Here is an 18,840-nt window from a genome sequence, read left to right as displayed (position 1 = left end):
AAGGGGTGACAGACTGGTTGTTCTTACCACCTGCCGGCCCTCCCGGGGTGCAGGCCGCCTCCCTCAATTCCCCTGCACACCCGGGCTGTTATGTACGAGGGTTCAGTATCTATCCTGAAAGTATCACTTCCGTGTTAATTTCCACCCAATCGTACTCTTATCCAAAATTACGACCCGAAGAGTCGTCCCTCACACCCCGCGCCAAAAAGCGCAAATCTCTCTGCCATAGAGGGACCCACAGGCGCAGTTTCCAAAGAGTTCGCCTCCCCTTTGATCGCAAGCCCGCTCGCGTTAGTCACGTTTCCAGGCTGGTGAGTCCCCAACGCCGTGGCGTCCGCGCGCCTTCCAGGGGTTGGGGCGCCAGGACCGTCAAGTTGAAGCTTGGCGCTAGGAAAGCAGGTCTTGCAATTTTACCTCGCGCCACTGGAGGGCAGTGTGTCTTTAAAAATGCGCGCAGCTCCCCAGCCGCCGGAGGCGGAAGGCGCAGGTGATAACCGTGGATTCAGTAGCAATTATTTATCTCAACACCAGGAGCTGCTAGGAGCCCAGAGGTTTTGGTTGTTGCGTGCTTGTTTGTTTTGGTACAGGAAACCTAGGCTATCTTAACGTCGTAGTAAAATGAGCTGAGTTAATCGGCTTCTTTGAAAACATTGACTTTCTCCTCTTGTCTTCTTCAAACTATTGATACGTTCCTGGGCTAGCAGCTGGGAGAAGCTGTCTTTGTTTCACTGGGCACTCTTCCATCTAATATGCTCCCCTTCTTTGGCCACCCAAAGTGGAGCAAAGTTCTTCACCTGTTTCTAGGTGAGAATAGCCATTCTCAGAGGACAGGTGCCTCCCACAGATGGGATCAAGATCAGATATTCTGGGATCAAGAGGACATCAATGTCCCTGCCTCTGATCATTGCTTTTACTCAGGCAGTTACTGATGGGCCAACACATTCCTACTTCAGTACAAAATGGACAGACAACATAATGGAGTTATTCTCCATGGTGAATTAATAGTGTGTGATATCCATCCCAAGCTACCATATATACTTAGAGACACATATATAATATAGGTATATGCATAGATATACAGGTGGCACTGTGGTAAAGAATCCACCTGCCAATGCAGGTAGATGTAGGAAACGCAGGTTCAGTCCCTGGATTGGGAAGATCTCCTGGAGGAGGGCATGGCAGTCCACTCCAGCATTCTTGCCTGGAGAATTGCATGGACAGAGGAGACTAGCAGGCTACAGTCCATAGGGTCACAAAGAGTTGGACAAGACTGAAATGACTTAGCATGCACACACATACATACTGTACACGTATGTTTAACATACATGTGCGCGCACACATGTATGTGGGTACAATATACATGTGTATGACATGTATAATGAGCTTCCCAGGCAGCTCAGTGACAAAGAATCTGCCTGCCAAGCAGGAGATGAAGGTACCATCCCTAGGTGGGGAAGATCCCCTGGAGAAGGAAATGGCAGCCCACTCCAGTATTCTTGCCTGGGAAATCCCATGGACAGAGGAGCCTGAGGGGCTATAGTCCATGGGGTTGCAAAAAAATCGGACACAACTTAGCAACTAAACAACAGCAACAAACATCTCTAGGTAAAAATTCCTGCACCTTTTTCCTTTTGCTTGTACTGTGTGTCAAGAAGGACAGCATTTGGCCTCTGGATGGCACTAGCTGCACAGCTTCCAGACATTCAGTCCTAATTCCTGAACCTGAACTTTGGGTTGGAAAATGTACAGGAGTCACTGGCCTACCGATGGGGGTTCTGTCTTCAGGGCCTGAGACACAGAGCCAGTAGTGACTGGGCTCGAGCGGCAGGGGGCGTCCTGGTGACTGGGCCCAGCCTGTCTCGTTGGGGCAGCTGGACTTCTTTCTTGCCTCCCTCTGGTTTTTAATGGGCCCTAAGGTACTTTCAGTAGCAGTTAAGATTATGTCCACATTTCAATACTGACCTCTGCTGCCAGATTTTCTACCAAAACCTGACCTAAGTGAAAGTTGCAGAAACACTGAGACCGAGGAGTAACCTTGACTGTTCCCTTCTCCAGACCTCTCCTTGCCCTGGGGCATGCTGAGGCTCTCGGTGCAAGGTTCTGGCGGGACTCAGGGCAGAAGCTACGTTCACTGGCTCCCAGCTCAGCTTTCCTCTCACCACTCCCAACTCCAAACAGCTTCCTCTATTTTAAAGAAAATTTAAATTATGAAAAAACTTGGGGAGGAGGGGGTTTCAGCTCTCAAGAAAAGGAGAAGATTGAAAGTGTCCAAGATGGTGGAGCCTTTAAAAAAAAATCTTCTTGAAAACAACATATTGCTGAACTTTCTATGGAGGCATGGCTTGTGGATTTCTTCACTGTGGCATGTCAGTTTCACAAACCCAGATTTTCAGACCATCCTTTTTGTGCTCTTTCTCACTGTGTGCAGCAGAGGCGGGAGTGCCCTCTGCCCGGGGTGTCTGCGGGAGGATGGTTGGAACTGAGATATATTTGGGTTTTGTCTCATTCTGAATCTGAAGGCTGTATCTATATTGGGAGAACGTAACACCATAGCTATAGTCATTTACTCCCCCGAAATTGGGTTGTTGCTCAGATTGTTTCCTCCAGTGAATAGGATCAGGGCTTTTTTTTCATTTAAAATGCAGACACACTGCCTTGAACAAACAAAACAGTGCTGTTTCACACCCATGGAATTTACTGGGACGTATGCACATCAGTTATTCAAGAATGTGTCTACAAGATGCCACCGTAACCAAGCGAAAAGTGAAAACCTCAGACATCCAGGCAGATATTTTATCAGCAAATGCTCAGCAACTGTTTGCCTCATTTAAAACCAAGCCAACCGGCTATTGAGTGGGGCTGGTTGAATCAACCCCGTGTTTACATGTGGCCCCAAGAAGATGTAAATATTTTCCACTAGAAAGGGCTCCTATTCTATTGTATAAAGTGACGTGAGCTAGTTTTCCTTCAAATGTGATTCTCTGGGAAGAATAAAATTAAATAGAGAAAGAAGCCAGCTTCTCCCTGCTTGATTCTCATTCCGCCAGAACTCCGTGACTCAACATAGGATCCTGCTCCAATAGCCTTCAAGGCTCCTTCACAGAACCTGTCAGGGTTCACCCTTCCTGCCAGCCGAACTCAGCTGATATCCTGTCAATACAATTATGGGGAGAGACTGTTTGGTTTGCTTCGCTGACAGCCTTGAATCTTCTGTCGCCCTGGAGAGGCAGGCGAGGTACAGGGGTGGAATTTATTGAATTGAGCATCCTTAGAGAGTGCAAATGATCGCGGCACCCGATTTTTCATAATTTATCACCGACTTTGTTTTTCTGTGGGGGTTTATGTCACAAATAAGAAGTGCATGCATTTGTAAGATAGAGTTACAGAACCACATCATTTGGGGGCTGGAAGGAGGCTTACAGCCATCTAGTCCAATTCTTTTTTTTTTTTTTTTTGAGGATCTTAAGGCTCAGAGGAGGGAAGAGACTTACCCAAGGGGCTGCCCTGACCTAGTCACCAAAGTGGGGTGAGACTTCCATCACCTGGCCTCCAGTCCTGGGCTCTTTTTGGCCACAACACACGATTAGTTAATGAGTGATGACCCGGATTGGTTATGCATCTGTACCGCAGGTAGTCAAAAGATGTTCACCAATGAGTCTTATTGTTTCACACAACATGCCTTTCAGAGTGAACTCTATTAATTTCTTGGGATGTGTTCAGAGTCAAGAAATATTTACTGAATGTGTATGAAGTACTCAGCACCATGCTAAACTCTCTTGAGGGCATAGAGGCAAATTCAGATCTCAGCTTTTGCCTGCAAGGAGTTAATTATTCAGCTACAGAGATGGAATATATATATATATATATATATATAATTATCATTGTTGCTGTTTAGTCGCTAAGTCATGTCCGACTCTTTTGTGACCCCATGTGTTCCATATGTAGCTTGCCACATATATATGTGTATTTCATACGTATGGCATATATATGTGTGTATGTGTTGTATATATGTGTATGTGTATATATGTGTATACACCCTTCCTGCCAGTCAAACTCAGCTGATATCCTGTCAATACAATTATGGGGAGAGACTGTTTGGTTTGCTTCGCTGACAGCCTTGAATCTTCTGTCGCCCTGGAGAGGCAGGCGAGGTCTGTTTGGTTTGCTTGGTATATGTGTATATGTGTATATATGTGTGACATATATATGTGTGTGTGTGTTGCTATTGTGTGTGTGCATGCACACACACACACATACACAGATAATAATAAGACAGGCAATATCATAGGTCACCCCTTATAAGTTTCAAGTTTCTGCATTACCTGGAAGGGTTCAGATTTGGGAGGAGAAAACCCTGAACAGGACTTGAGAGGCTTTATAAAGGAAAAGTCCTGAAACTGGACCTTGAAGGGTGAAAAGATGGATTCTGGTCCTGGTGGGGGGTTGGAGATTAGGAGAAACCAAGCCTTCTGGGGCTGTTTGATCCCACCCTCCTTAGATCCTAAGTGTTCACGGATTTCCACCCCAACCCCAGCTGAGTTCTAGTTCCTCAGCCTCGGCACCGCTGCTGGGATCTTAGTCATCGTCATCACGAGGAAGCATTTACTTAGAGCCAGTGTGTCCAAACTGGATGCTCTACAAAATTAGGCAACCACACTAAGAACGTAACATTTCTAATAAATATTGATGCTGGTAAACATCAACGCATAGGTAGAGACAGACACAAAGAAGGTGGGCAGACCCACAGTCGCGGGAACATCCCAGTATGGGTCAGTGGCTTTTTTATGTTTGAGTAAAACGTGACAATGTTACATTCTACTTCTGCATTGAAGACAATGTGCCTCTGATTGTTCAGATGCTTTTACTTTCAATTTACAGAGTAACTGGGGAAAACTCAACGTGAGGAAGGGGCTGAAACTCCACCACCATCCGAATGACAGTCTCAGCCAGCTGGTGGGAAGCTTCCATTTTACCAGGGAAAGCTGTGGGCTCATTCATCCCTGGAACTCTTTCTCTCTTGGTCCTTTTTTTCTTTTCTCTTCCTCCCGATTTTTTTTTTTTTCTTTCCTCTTCTTTTTAAATCAAAACTTCTGGCTTCCTGGCACCCAGGCTCATCCTTTGGGTGAGCGAGCAGGGCTGTAGCAGTGCCTGGTCCTATGGCTGTTTCAGAAAGCAGACTTGTCCCCTCTCAGGCTTTTTACCATCACGGTAGGGGGTGCGGGTTGGGGGGAGGCAGCTCTGCCTGAGACCTGCCTTCCTCTTTGTCCCTCTAAAGAAGGAGGCCTTTGGCTCTGAAACCTTGGGAATTCGGGTTCCTCGGGATGAACTCAGCCCCCTTTCTAAACTCTCAGATCGCTGGCAGGAAGGCTGTTCCTCTAGGAAGAATTCTGAGTCCTGGATGGACAAATCGGCAGTTGTTTTCAGCACCTTCCAGAACCTTCCAGGCTCAAGTGCTGCTCACTCATAGAATTTAGGCCATTTTTCCTGTATTTGAAAGACAGAGTTTTCTCGATTTAGGACTGGCCCTGTGGAAATTTCAAGCCCCTATTTCCTATTGCAGTGGTTCTCATCTGTTTCTAGAAGCAAGAGTTCTCATAAAGTGTCTCACTCAAACCACTTGTTAAGAAAATACACCTCAAAAAAACCCCGAAAATGCACCTTTAACTGTTTAAAAAGTATAATGGGAAGGCAACTCAATTAGACGTGTTCTGTATGGAGACCCTAACTTGTTAGGGATGATTTGAGTTGGTTCGTTTTGTGTTTGTGCTGGCCCTGCAGTGAATGAGTCACAGACTGAGGGGGTTGGAAGCAAGCTCAGACCTCGCTGGCCTTTGAGACCGGGCGATTCCATTCCTGGAGGCCAGCCAGTGTGCAGAACCATCATCTGGCCCTGGGGACGCAGCTCTCTAAAACCCTAGACCCCGCTGCTGGGCTGTCACTCCAGGACCCTCTGGCTGGCTGGGCAAAACCAAGCGAAGGCACAGTCACGATTGTCTGCATTTTGGTGGGTTTTAGCAGCTATTGTGAGTGTTGTGTGCTTCTTGCCTGACTTGTATTAAATATTCATAAAGAAAAAAAAAGATGCGAGCATTTGTTGGTTGTTGGTAACAATTCAACTTTAGATGAAATTGCCGCTTGACTCCTTTCAAGCTCCAGAATTTGTGTGAACAAGGACTGTGAAAACAATCCCAGGCTACAGCTTGTGTTTTCATATGATCACGAGGGATACAGCTGTAAGTTGGCTGCTCAGGCAGGTATAAAACTGCAGCCACCACGCTGGAGAGGAAGGCGGTGTGGATGGCAGGCTAGAGCCAGGCAGATCCCAGGACGAGTCCTGTCTCAGCCGCTTTCTTGCTGTGCCATGTGTGAGGTTACTTACTTTTAAGCCTCAGTTTCCTCTCTGTAAAATGGGCTGTTATAGTTAGCATCAGCCGTGGGGGAGTTACGAGGATTTGATGAGATGACTCATTAGAAAAGTCCCTGATGCTGGGAAAGATTGAGGGCAGGAGGAGGAGGGGGCGACAGAGGATGAGATGGTAGGATGGCATCGTCGACTCAATGAACATGAGTTTGGTCAAACTCTGGGAGATAGTGAAGGATAGGGAAGCCTGGCGTGCTGCAGTTCATGAGGTTGCAAAGAGCTGGACATAATTTAGTGACTGAACAACAACAAAGGAGATGACATGGCTGTGCCAGGCTCAGGAGGGCACTGAATAAGGGGGCACTTTGGTTATTTTCCATCATCCTGCTTTCAACACTTAAGTTCCTCAGAACAACCTTATTCTCATTAATCGACCTTCAGTAAATGTCCTCAGTCTGAACTTCTGAATGTATCATGAAACAGATCCGCTCAAGGGCTTACTTTTTTCCTGTTTGTGCTCTTTTTGGAAAATACCATTGCCCATCCCATCAGATGTTTCCTAAAACCGTGTATCCTGGAACAGATGGGTGCACCCTGGCTAAGGGTGAAGACAATCCTACTTCTAGCTCTCTTGAGGGTTCTTGGGCAAATCGCTTAATGTCTGAGCCTGTTTCCTCATTTGTAAAGTGTGAGTGCCAATACTTACCTTGTTTACTTCTCAGGGATGTGAGGAAGACAGATTTGAATGAGACACTATCTTATGAAAGAGATTATGGCACTCTAGAAGTAGACCAGCGGTTCTCAACCTTAGGGGGCAATCTGGCTCCCCAAAGAACATCCAGCTATGTCAGAAGATGCTTTTGTTTATCAGAACTGGAAAGGGGGCTGCTAGTGGCTAGGAGCCAGGGGTGCTGTCCAACAATGCACAGGATGTCCGCCCCCTCCACCCCAAAAAGGAAATTGTCTCCCCAAATACCAATAGTGCTGAGGCAGGTTTTCTCTAAAACCCTGAACCAGAAAACATCAACATGTGGAGGATTCATTATTAGTTCATCTGTGGTCCAGGGTCTCTTGAAAATTTAATACAAAGAAGATAGAAATGAGATGCTTTAGTTAAATTGCTTCTGTCCCCCAACTCCATTCATTTTTATGGCCATTTAATTTCTTTTAATTTTTAAAAACTTATTTATTGGCCGTGTTGCACGTCTTGCAAGATCTTAGTTCCCAGACCATGAGAACCATGGGACCTTTTATGGACATTTAAAATCCCCTGCTTTTTTTTAATTTAAAGATTTTTTGAAAATCTGGACCATTTTTAAAATCTTTATTGAATTTACTACAATATGGTTTCTGTTTTGTGATTTGGTTTCTTGGCCATGAGGCATGTGGGATCTTTGCTCTCTGGCCAAGGATTGAACCCACACCCCCTGCACTGGGAGGCGAAATCCCGACCACTGGACCACCAGGAAAGTCTCTCAAATCCCCCTCTTTGACTCTATCTCCTTTCCCTTCGTTACACGTTCCATTTGTTTGCTGGTTCCCGTCAGGGCTTGTCTATCTCTAGCCTCACCCATGTTGGAGTGAAAAAAAAAAAAGCATCTCCAGCCATCCACAGAGTGTGGCCCCGTAATTCGTCAGCTAAACTGTTAGCGTGGGGCTGGTTTGTCGAGTGACCACTGACCGCCGCTCACAAGCTTTGTTTCCCCGGCTCATCACCTGCCAAGGGCTTGTGTTGGTTGTGTTTTTCTTAGCGTGGACTCATTTAAGATTTAAAATGGAACTGATTTGGTTCATCGGAAATTAAACTCATGGTGGACCAGAGCTGCAGCCCAGCCCACACACTCTTGTTGTGGCATTAAGTACAACATTTCAGGGGAGCAGGTCAATGTGCTTTATAAAGAAAACAGCTGTATTTTTCCACCCAACAGTTTAAAGGCCCATCAGGGTTTGGTCAAGAAACTGACTGACGTGGGTCAGTGAGCAGAAAGGTCAACATGAAGGGCACACGGGGGGAATAGCTAACCAAGAGCATTGTAGAAAACACACAATGAGCCAAAAAAAGGGATTTTTTGATCTTTTGTATGAACTAAACAATACATATTGGTGGGGAGTGGGCGGGGGGTGGTGGGGAGGCCAATGAACCCAGAAGCGAACAAGATAAACTTCTCTGTGCGGATCAAAACCTTTTGTGTTTGTCCAGAGGAATGAAAGTGGAGAATCAGAAGTGCTTTGATTTCAAGGTAAAACATTCGTGAGAGGCCACATCACTGCCAGGTGGCCGGTCCTTTGGAACCAATGGCACAACATCCAAGCTCTCTCACCACATCAGAGAAATCCCATGGACAGAGGAGCCTGGTAGGCTGCAGTCCATGGGGTCGCTAAGAGTTGGACACGACTGAGCGACTTCACTTTCACTTTTCACTTTCATGCATTGGAGAAGGAAATGGCAACCCACTCCAGTGTTCTTGCCTGGAGAATCCCAGGGACGGCGGAGCCTGGTGGGCTGCCATCTATGGGGTCGCACAGAGTCGGACACGACTGAGGTGCCTTAGCAGCAGCTAGCCGAAGCTCAGAGGCCACAACCTCTCACAAAGATGCGGGCACCCCAAAAGCCATGGAGAGAGGCGATCTTATGGCCGGAGCGTTGCAGTTAAGGGAATTGGAAAATTTGCTGGCAACTTTTTGGGTCAGTCTTGCTGGATGCTAGTCAGTTTGGCCATATTGCCACCTAAAATGCCGTCTTAATGGTCCCGTTTAAGAGCTGCATTCATGTATTCCCATGATCTCCCACAGATCTTTAAGAACAGAGACACTGACTTTAAAACATTCGTTCTGGTGTGCGTCTGAAGCTGTGAGTGAACCCATCCGTCAATGCGCAAATATTTATTGCGCACCTATAATGCACAGGGCACTGGTGGAAAGAGGAGAGGGTTAAGAATTCGTTTCTAAGGTGTTTACAGTCCGGTCAGAACTAGACTCGGCGCATTCAAACCACTCCTAAAAGTTATTAGAGGTGGAAGGAAGGGCGCTGAGAGGTGTATCTGAGAGCGAAGGTAGAGCAGTATTGGAGCAGCCAGGGCAGCTTAGAGAGCCTGTGCACCTGGGCTGGGGTTGCAGAGGGGGTTGGATGCCAGTGGCTGGACAGGAGAGGAGGGGGCGCCTGGGGAGGAGCTGGCCGGAGCAAGGGTCTGAAATGGACAAGAGCAGGTGCAGCCTTCACTCACTGCTTGAATTAACAGAATTAACTGCTTGTGTATCAGACACAGAGCTAGGCACCAGGGATACGGGGAGGGGGGTAAACCAATCTGGGTATGGGCGTTGCTGTCACAGAGCTTACAACCCCATAGACAGCAACAGGCATTAAAATAAATAGCAAAGCCTGGCTGGGCTTCCCCGGTGGCTCAGAGGTAAAGAATCTGCCTACCATTGCAGGAGATGCAGGTTTGATCCCAGGCTTGGGAAGATCCCCTGGAGGAGGAAATAACAACCCACTCCAGCATTCTTGTTTGGAGAATCCCATGGACAGAGGAGCCTGGCGGGCTATAGTCCACGGGATTGGAAAGAGGTGGACGTGACTGAGTGACTGAGTAAGCACTCGGTCATGGCTGTCTGTCTGGATGGATTTGTGCTTAGCGCCTGAGGGCAGCTGTGCCTGGATGGAGGGGCTTGAGGGAAGGTCTCCTAGACTGGATGACTTGAGCTGAATCTTGACACCAAGATGAGCCAGGAGAGGTAAGATGGGGGCAGAGGTAGAGAAAGGTAGGTATTGTGTGGCCTGCAGCTTATGCAATTCAGGGATCTCTTTTTAAGTAACAGAGTACAGGGACTTCCCTGGTAGTCCAGTGGTTAGGGCTCAGTGCTTTCACAACAGGGATCCAGTTTCAGTTTGTGGTCTGAGAACTAAGATCCTGCAACTTGCATGGTGAAGCCAAAAAAAAAAAAAAAAACAACAACACAAATTAATTAATTAAAAATTGAAAAAGAAATAGTGTAAAACTAAAAATGATGTTGGAAATGAGATCCAAGGCCTTGAAAGGGGCCGTGTGCAAAGAAGAGCCCTGAAGTCTAAGCTTCATTAGTTTCAGGGTGAATCAACTTTGGACTGAGAGAAAAACTTTCTGGGAAAAAGGATGGCATGTTCATGGGGAGGGGGAAGGGGGAAAAATGCACTGAATTGTCAGACTTGAGCATCCTCAGTTCCTCCTCAGGCTATGTGTCATCCATCCATCCATCCATCTACCCATCCATCCACCCATCCATCCATCATCCACCATCCATCCATCTACCCATCCATCCATCATCCATCCATCATCCATCCATCATCCATCCATCCATCCACCCATCCATCCATCATCCATCCATCCACCCATCCATCCATTATCCATCCATCCACCCATCCATCCCTTCATCCATCTATCCATCCATGCACTCATTCAGTACTATACACATGCTCTGGACCAGACACTCCAGGCCCCAGAACCACAGTCATGAGCTCTCAGTTTCCTGCACACTCTTGTTGACTCAGGAACCCTGGGCAAATCCCTAGAATGTCCTGAAGCCTCGGTTTCTGCACACCTGAATGGCTTTCTCCCCGAGAACAGTCTGGAGTCTACCTTTCATTTGCTCATTCGACGCTTTGCAAAATGTTTATCGAGGGGCTGTTGAGTGCCAGGCAGCATACTGGGCCTGGAGGGACCTCTGTGGACAGGAGAGCCTGAGTTCCTGTCTGGAGGCAGCACAAAGCCCTGGTTTAGACAGTGCGTGCGTGTGTGCTGAGTCGCTTCAGTCGTGTCCCCGTGGACTGTAGCCCACCAGGCTTCTCTGTCCACAGGATTCTCCAGGCAAGAATACTGGAGTGGGTTGCCATGCCCTCCTCCAGGGGATCTTCCCAACCTAGGGATTGAACCCGCATCTCTTAGGTCTCCTGCACTGGGCAAGCTTCTGTACCACTAGCACCACCTGGGAAGCCCTTGGTGAAGGCAGACAATAGGGCAACTCCCTCTTCCCTAAGGATATGCACCATGGAGGCGGCTGCAGTGTCAGGAGGCTAAAGTTCAAGCCCAAGGACGTGACATCTCAGGTCGACCTCCTGGAATGAGTGGAGTGGTCAGTTTCTGGGTACTGGCCGAAGTTGTGTGTGTCTGTGTTTGGGTGGATGGTGGGTGGAGACTGTGCCAGGCTAAATAAGTGGTTTCATGCCTCCAAGGCAAGGAGAAACTTGAAACTCAGGAAGCTGCAGGGAAGCAAAAGCTGCGAGGAGGCTGGGTGGGGAGTGAGGCCAGATCCAGTGGGGCTCCCAGTTGGATCTGAGAGCTGCAAGCAAGTAGAATAAGCAAGACAGAGGACAGAGGGTGAGAGACAAATCCAGACATCAACAGTAGGTCTAAATGCCAGCCTCCCCACACCCTGCCCCCAGAGCTCCTGGGGACGGAGGGACCAATGCCTGGCTGCAGGATGCTGTAGGTGGACTGGAGGAATCGTCACAAGCCCTTCTCTGCTGGGACAGATGTGGTCATTGCAGCCTGGGACCCTACCAGGCTGCATGTTTGGAGAACCGTGAGTGGGATGAGCAATGCGATGGTTTAGGGTTAGTGCCTGCAATTTGTTTACTTTTTGCAAGTTAAACAAGCCCCCTAGTCTGTCATGCTCTGAATTTTCCCCACATCATTTGAGGGAGCCTGTTGGGGCGATTCTGAGGGATCCCTTAGGACTGAACACCGGGCTTCGCGTCTGCCTCCAAAACCTTTATAAACTGTCACTTAAGACTTTGCTCTCTTTGTAGGCACCCAGTGGGCATAAATCTGGAGGTTTAAGCGAGTCTTTCAGAAACTCCCCTTCTAAAAGGAAAGTGTCTGTCTGGTGCTTCTGAAACCTCAATCTTTCCTTCGGCAGTAGTGTGGTCCTCTGGTGGCAGATCCTCCCAGGATCTCCTGGCAGGACGCTCTCGGGCCTGACTTCTCCTGGAGAGGGAGTGTGTGTGGAGTTGGAGGCCTGGAGTCTGGGTTTCTAGAAAGTTCCTGGCTGGTGACCCGTTTGGCCAGCTGATGCTCTCCTGTGGCAGCTGACAGCAGTTGTATTTTGTGGAGCCCACTGTGTACCAAGCCCTGTCTGCTGGCCCTTCTTAGGGATCACGTCCCTAAAATCTTGGCCACAATTCTAAAAATGTGAGATTACCGTCATTCCCATTTTACAGATGGGAAAGCTGAGTCTCAGAGTGGTTTCATAAGTTGCCCACAGTCATCCAGCACGTGGGTGGAGGTAGCAGGCTTTGAGAGTTCTGGGACTCTGCAGCCTGAGGTTCCAACCACCGGACTAATCATAAAAACTTGGTGACATCCACAGCCCTCATTGTTAAATACCTGCCAAGTGCCAGACTTTTGAGTCTATCATCTCAACTTGATCTATGAGAGAGAAAAATTTAATCCATCTACATCTGTGCATGTGTGCGTGCTGAATCACTTCAGTTGTGTCCAACTCTTTGTGGCCCTATGGACCATAGCCCATCGGGTTCCTCTCTCCATGGGATTCTCTAGACAAAATACTGGAGTGAATTTCCATGCCCTCCTCCAGGAGATCTTCCCGACCCAGGGACTGAATTCACCTTTCTTGCATCTCCTGCATTGGCAGGTGGGTTCTTTACCACTAGTGCCACCTGGGAAGCCCCCATCTACACCTACACCTGTCTAAAAGGTCAGCTTCATCCACAGGTGTGCTTTCTGTTCTCAAGGAGCTTACAGTCTACTTGGGCACGTTTCCTGCACCAGATACACACACACACACACCCCCCTAGAAGTTGCTGCACTTCGAAGGCTGAAACCTATCGGGCCAGTGTGAATCAGACCTACAAGACAAACAGTTAGGAGGAGGCCCTGTGGCCTGGAGTGGTCCAGAAAAGCCTGTTGGATCTTCTAGATGACCAAGCGGGACTGAGGGGCCTGAGAAGAGAAAGCTGAGCACTTGAGATGTAGGAGATGACCAGACAGGGTGAGAAACTGGCTGCTGCAAACTTGGGTGTGTTTGGAGGGCAAGTCTGGAGAGGGTGTGATAGGGAGAAGGCGAGGTGGGACCGACGCTGGGTGGCTTCAGGTAGAGCCTGCACTCGCAGCATGGTGACCCGCCCCGGTATTCTCGCCAGGAAAACCCCCCAGACAGAGCGGGCTGGCGGGCTACAGTCCGTGAGGGTCGCACAAGAGTCGGACACGACTGAGCACGCACACGCGCACATACGGTCTCATTAAGAGACAAGACATAAAGAGAACAGGAGCGTAGACACTTGGCTTCCCACGGAAGCCTGGAGTTTAGGTTATTCTAAACATGTGCGTCTGCAGGCCAGGGAGCCAGGAGCACCGGGTGTGCGGGGCTGGGGCTCACCAGAACGGCCCCCTCTTTCAACGGGCAGGCCTCCCCTCCTCCTCTCCCACCCACCGCCGTCCCCTCCCCGCCCCCCTAATCAGAGAGAGCAAATTGTCATCAGATTAGCTCCAGCAAAGAAAAGCACAGCCCTGCTCACCCCCGCGGCTCGTTAGCATTTAGATAGACTGGGACAGGGTCCCACACAATGGGCATCAAAGCCCAGCTCGGGCGGGCGGCAGGGCGGATTAATTCCTTTAACCAACAGGCCCGGGCTGGCCCTCACTCATTACCCTGCCTTGTCCGAGTGGCTGTTCGATTCGATTGAAGATTACGCCATTTAGGCCCTTCCCTTGTCTTCTGCCGAAACCCAGGGCTATTGAATTGCACATTCTCGTGTCGCCCTGTCAATACTCAGCGGCCTGAGGTTCTAATTCTGCTTCATTTAAACTTCATCAACTTTTCCAATCAAGTGGAAGGATCTGAAATGGGCTCTGTGAGCAGAAAGGCCCCAGCTTCCCTTTGTCAGATAATTTATTCTGTTTTCCCATCCCCTCCCCGCCTGGTTCTTTCTCTCTCCAGCCTTGCTTCCACCCTCCCAGGGTCCTCCCCCTCTTCTTTATCCCAATGCTGAAAATGAGATTACAGTATTTAAATGACTATGATAATCAATCTAGGGACCCAGAGCTGAGATTGAGGTTAATTTTTCTTAGCAGAACAAAGAAGCGTGATGCCTTTGGGGACATGAAGGTGCAATCTGGGTTTCTTGCTCATGTGTTTTTCTTTTTCCCCCCTGCAATTGCAGTTTTAGGAGTCTTTTCTTGTTACTAACTAGGCGCCGAGTGTGATTTTGAATGGGCGGCAGCCCCAAGGAGAGCAGAAATGTAATTTCGAGCTGATAAACAGCTAATGGCCTTCAATCAACAATTTTAATAGGGAAAAAAAGGCACTTATATGATATGAGTACAGATCTAATGAAAGGGTGATCATTTACCTTATTTATTTTTAAACACACCGGGAATTCTTTCCCACTGCGTTAGAACTAGTAATTACAGGCATGCAGTTCACCCGTGAACCTGTGGATGAGGAGTCTTGTCACTCCGTCCATCTTCTCCCTGGCAGTTTGTGCCGCTACAAAAGTTAGGATTTTGTCATGTTTTGGCTAATTGGAAACAGGGTCATTATACCATTGAACATCGACATGAAAGTGACTTGTTCAATTGTTACCTGAAGAATTCAAAGCTGGCCACCCGCCTCCCCCCACCCCTCCCCAGCCCAGCTTCTAAAACCGAGAGCATCAAAATATGCATATTTCTTTGTCTCCCTTTGCTGTCTTGTCAGAGCTGTTTTACATGCTGCCACCCAATGTTATCTTTTATTTGTGTCAGGAGAAGGGATTTGACAAGTTCAGTATACAATGTTCATTTGGCAAGGCAAATTTTTCACACTGATTTTGAGGAGGAAATGGAACTATCTTTCAAGGGAATGAGCACCGTCATTTTTGGACAGACTTATTATGAGAGAGAAGAATCGCAGAACTTTATTTCCTTGCCTGATCCTGGAAAGTCTAACCCATTTTTTAAAAAGTAGGATTGGGTTTCCACCTGCAACCCTAGCTGGGGGGAAATAAGAACACACCCACAACGTCTTCAAACAGGGACGTCTCGGGTTCTGTTTCCCTCCCTGCTCCCCACAGGTATTAATAGGCTGGAATAAATTGTGCCTCTTCTCTATTATAACGAGTTTGCTTCAGACACTTTAAACTGTGGGTGAATCTCTGACAGTTATCTACATGTGCAAAGCAAAATATTTAATAACCGCCATTGTCTGAAGGAGGGAACGAAAACCCGTAAGCAACCCTATTTGTGAAGAGTGAACCCCCCGCACCCCCAGATCCAGCCTCCATCACTGTTTACCTAAAGAAGAAGCCTCTCTCACCCTCTGTGCTACCAAATTCATCTGGGGCAGTGGTTTATGGTGACATTTTTCTTTCTTAAAGCAAATATTGACTCACCACGGGGAAATTAAAACTCCATTAGGCATCGCTACATTGTACAGCAGCCTGCATTACAGCAGTCAAGTTACTATTAATTGGTTTCTTCCGCAGGAATAATTCAGGCAGGGCAGAGGGAAAGGGGAGAGAGAAGATGGATCTAAGCCATAATTTCTTAAAATGACATCATCTAAATCAGCCCAGGTGATCATTACGTGGTCATTAATCTAAATATAAAGAAGACACTATCTAATAAGACAATGAATTTATCAATACAAAAAGCCTGCAGTGGGGTTAGCGCCAGGCCGGGGAGAGTAGGTGTTGAGACACACATGGGCTAGCCTCAACCAGGTTTGGGCAACTCAGGACTGACTTCTTGCCGCACGAGAAGCTCTGACTCCTGCATGCGGGTGTAAGATGCCTTCCAGCCTGTTCACTGCTTTCTTCCCAATGTGAAAGCTCTGCTGTTCTCTACCCTTTGCCCTTTCCTGTGGAGCCCAGCCCAAACCCCACCTGTTCCATCACGACCTCTCCGGTCATTACTGGGTCTAGTGATCTTGCCCTCTGCTTTGGATGACTAGGGCTGGTAGGGCAAAAAATGACCGCCATTGAGGTGGCTTAAAAGCAGAAATTCATTACCTCGCAGTCTGGAGGTTGGAAATCTGGGATCAAGGTGTCAGCTCAATCTTGAAACCTTGGATCAAAAATCAGGGGCTGGTTCTTTCTGAGGGCCACGAGGGAAAGATCTGTTACAGGATTCTCTCGCTTAAAGCAGGCCATCTCCGTGTCTACACAGCATTCTCCCTGCATGTGTGTGTGTCTAAATCCACACCCCCTTTTTGGCCATGCCCGTCGACTTTTGGGGTCTTAGTTCCCTGACCAGGGATTGAACCCGGGTTCACAGCAGTGAAAGCATGGAGTCTCAACTGTTGGGCCACCAGGCAATTCTAATTTCCCTTTTCTATCAGGACATCAGTCATTTTGGATTAGGAGCCCACCCTAGGTTCATTATGATCTCATCTTAACCAATTACCTTTGCAATGACCCTATGGTCAAATCAGGTCACATTCTGAGGTCCTGGGAGTTAGGACTTCAATGTGTGACACCTTTGGGCCTGAGTCCTAGTACCTGATCCGTGAGTTGTGGTAAGGATAATACGACCGTCAGTAGAGCGGCATCCTTTGTGTTGGACTTGACAGGCTGGTATCTTGGTGGGTGTGGCAAGCATTTAGAGCTCTGTGGTCTCTTCTCCAATGTGGTGTGGACCATTCATAGGACAATCACGAATGATCTTGTGCCATCTATGGTATTTTTTGCTCATTATTGGTATTTAATCCTTAAGCATAACTAATGTGGATCACTAACCATCTGTATGGTTTTTCCAGTAGTCATGTATGGATGTGGGAGTTGGACGGTGAAGAAAGCTGAGCACTGAAGAATTGATGCTTTTGAACTGTGGTGTTGGAGAAGACTCTTGAGAGTCCCTTGGACAGCAAGGAGATCCAACCAGTCAATCCTAAAGGAAATCAGTCCTGAGTATTCATTGGGAGGACTAATGCTGAAGCTGAAGCTCCAAAACTTTGCTACCTGATGCAAATAACTGATTCACTGGAAAAGACCCTAATGCTGGGAATAATGACGGCAGGAGGAGAAGGGGATGACAGAGGATGAGATGGTTGGAGGGCATCACCGACTTAATGGAATGAGTTTGAGCGAACTCTGGGAGATAGTGAAGGACAGGGAAGGCTGGTGTGGTGCAGTTCATGGGGTCCATGAGTTGGATACAACTTAGTGACTGAACAACAACAAATGGGCAGCCAGTGAAGGCTGTTGAGCAGTGAAGCAGTGATCAGGACTGGAGGTGGAAGGATGTGTCAGATTGGCATTCGAAAGGCCCTTCTGGCTACAGAGTGGAGAATGGACTGCAGAGCACCAGGGTGACCATAGGGAGATCCAGTGGGATGCTTATGAAGTCATGCAGGTGAAGGACAATCCTTGAAAGAGGATGGAGGAGATGGAGATGGGTAGGCACATCAGAGGGAGATTGGGAGGCAGACCTAGAAGGACTTTGTGATACACAATGTATGAGTGTTCAGGGATGAGAGAGAAGGAAGTGTGAGGAATTTGGTGGGAAGGTCATGGGTTTGCTTTTGGCTGCTTCTTGTGGGCAAATGTCTCTCTCTTGGGAAGTGTCTGAGGATTTAGTAGGTTTCCGGGTACTCTCTGGACCTGACTTTGGTTATATCCCCATCTGCAGCTCCCTGCACGTCCCCATCTGCATCGTCTCCTGTAACTCCTCACGATTCTACCCTCTGCCTGTTCGCTTTACCCTTTGCTTGTTCCTACACATTCTTTAAGACTCAGTTTAAGAAGTTTCTCCTGGAAAGTGATTCTTTATCTGCCAGCTCTTTCTGCGTGCCTCTATCACTTTATACTCTATTGAAATTGTCCCTTTCTGTGTCTCTCTACCTGCAGCGACTTGTGAGGGAATCTAGGCAAGGACTGTGTCTTTTTCATTGCTTTATTTCAAGTTCTTAGCCAGCATTTGGCACGTCATGGGCACTCCATAAGTTCCCTTGAATAAGTGAATGGATAAATATAGCAGAGAATGGATGAGTGAATATACTGGTGATTTAGAGGTTTCTTTGGTGACAGGCTATGGGAGGTACGGCAGTAAACAGGAGTCACGTGCACTGGTGGCCCTGATTTTGTTTGTCTGTTTTTGTTTTATTTTGCTGCATCATTTTATTCGGTCACTCAGTGGTGTCTGACTCTTTGTGACCCCATGAACTGTAGCACACCAGGGTTCCCTGCCCTTCACTATGTCCCAGAGTTTGCTCAAACCCATGTCCATTGAGTCGGTGATGCCATCCAACCATCTCATCCTCTGTCACCCCCTTCTCCTCCTGCCCTCAGTCTTTCCCAGCATCAGGGTCATTTCCAGTGAGTTGGCTCTTCACATCAGATGGCCAAAGGATTGGAGCTTCAGCATTGATCCCTCCAATGAATATTCAGGGTTGATTTCCTTTAGGATGGACTGGCTTGATCGCCTTGCAGTCCAAGGGACTCAATCATTAGCCCACCATGTTTAATGACCCTCTATCACCTACAGGTGGCAAAATTTTTCATGGTCTAG

The 18,840-nt window shown here is 47.8% G+C and overlaps 1 protein-coding gene across 9 annotated transcripts in view; it reads left to right on the top strand.

Moving 5' to 3' along the window:
- Positions 1 to 18,840, top strand: part of CFAP77 (cilia and flagella associated protein 77) — a 149,290-nt gene that overhangs the window by 628 nt on the left and 129,822 nt on the right. The gene's annotated exons all lie outside the window — the stretch shown is intronic.

The sequence above is a fragment of the Giraffa tippelskirchi genome, chromosome 4, assembly GCF_054371585.1.
Source record: "Giraffa tippelskirchi isolate mGirTip1 chromosome 4, T2T-mGirTip1v1.2.pri, whole genome shotgun sequence".
NCBI classification, from domain to species: Eukaryota; Metazoa; Chordata; class Mammalia; order Artiodactyla; family Giraffidae; genus Giraffa; species Giraffa tippelskirchi.
Note: the sequence above shows the minus strand (reverse complement) of the source record. Positions and strands in the feature narration are given on the sequence as shown.